The sequence below is a fragment of the Numida meleagris genome, chromosome 10 (genome assembly GCF_002078875.1).
Source record: "Numida meleagris isolate 19003 breed g44 Domestic line chromosome 10, NumMel1.0, whole genome shotgun sequence".
Lineage (NCBI taxonomy): Eukaryota > Metazoa > Chordata > Aves > Galliformes > Numididae > Numida > Numida meleagris.
In genome coordinates this window covers 8,198,683-8,200,240 of record NC_034418.1, presented here as the reverse complement: position 1 = coordinate 8,200,240, position 1,558 = coordinate 8,198,683, and the positions used below count along the sequence as shown (strand labels likewise).

The following is a 1,558-nucleotide window of genomic DNA, read 5'->3' as shown; positions in this document are numbered from 1 at the left end:
CTCCCGGCCCCGCACCCGCAGCCCCGCGCCCGCCGCCGCCGAGGATGGGGCCGCTCCCCCCGGCGGTGCCATTTAAGTTTCCTCCTTAACCTGTTACTTTCTCCGGGCGCTGACAAAGCCCGGCGCGGGCTGGCAGGTGCCTCCCGCTCCCCGCCGGGCGCTGCGCTCCCCCCGCCGGGCTGAGACCCGGCCTGACATTTAGTGCCTACTTGAATGTCACAACGCTCCTCGCAGCATTATGCACGGCTCCTATTCATAAGAGGTCGATTAGAGCACAAAATGGCAGGTCTCTTAGGCACTTGAATCTCACAAGTTTGACACATGGTATGCATCAGCTAACTTTGATTTAAAAAAAAAAAAAAAAAAAAGAAGAGGGGAAGAGGGGGGGGGGGGAGTTTACAAATTACACCGCGATTAGCCGGGATCCTTCGGGGAGGAGGGGGGAGAGCGAGGGAGGAAGGGGGGCCCGCGGTTAAAGTCACTTCGGCAAAGTTTGCTCGGCGGCAGCCCTCGAAAACAAAAAGTTTCTGGGCGAGTTGAGGGCAGGGGCGGCGCGGCTCGGCTCGGCTCGCCGTGCGGGAGGGCAGCCCCCGGCCCCAGGCTCCCCGCGCCCGCCCGCCCGCCCGCTCCGCGAAGTAACGGTTCGAAAAGAAACGAGCGAGAAAGAGGCAAAACGTAAGGGTTTTCTTCAGGCTAAGTTCTATAGCGCCATTCAATGGCTTCTCCGCTCCTTTCATTATTTTCTGCTTTTCCCCTGACAGCCCTGCTTGCAAACGTCACTGCTATGGATATTTAATTATACTGTATTTTTTTAATCACGGTGGAAAACGCAGGCCCCGTTGCGATGATTAAAAAGAAATTAAAAAACAAAACCGAACCCTACTCCGGACTGACTTTGGAGCCTCTTTGCCGGCTCGCGGGAGCCTCCCGGATCCTCCAAAACCCCCTTTTTACCTTTGTCTTTCTTACCTTCAAATTTAAAGCAAAGCGTAGAAGAAACTCCCGCACGTAAACGGAGCGTTGTAAAAGATTGTGTTCAATGAATAATGAAGCATGTCCACATGATTGACTTGATCATTTTCTGGTGCGGAGGGGGAAAAGTGTGGCGCGGGGCTGCCGCGGCCGCCCGCTCCGGGTAGCCCTCCCAACTGCTTCCAGCACATCCCGGGCAGAGAGCGCTTTATTTTAATCTGTCTCTTTTCAGAATCACCCCCTTCATTGATACTGATCACCCAACATCACAAGACATCCCCATCTCTCAGCGTGGACTCCCCCTATCTGGTAGGTGAAATGCATTGTACCATTAAAAAAGCACTCCATTGTCGTCTTGGCATAATTCACAGCAACTAGATAGGTCTTGCGGCATTTAGCTTTGATGAGCCAAAAGCTGAACCCTTGATATAATAATCTACAAAGAATGGTCTGTGATCGTCCATTTTTTCTCCCTGTCTAGCAACTAAGAAACCATTTAACACGGCGCGGCTTGGTCGTGACCTTGAGCCCGTGTAAACACCCCGAGGAGCCCGCGCCGCCCCGCAGCCCCCGGCCCGCGCAGCCC

General features: G+C 54.4%; 1 protein-coding gene across 2 annotated transcripts in view; it reads right to left on the bottom strand.

The window, feature by feature from the left end:
• Window positions 1–1,458, bottom strand: part of ZNF536 (zinc finger protein 536) — a 328,996-nt gene extending 327,538 nt beyond the window's left edge. For both annotated transcript variants that reach the window (XM_021408612.1, XM_021408611.1), the window contains exon 1: window positions 970–1,458. The gene's annotated coding sequence lies outside the window, so the exon portion shown is untranslated. The remainder of the gene's footprint in view (window positions 1–969) is intronic.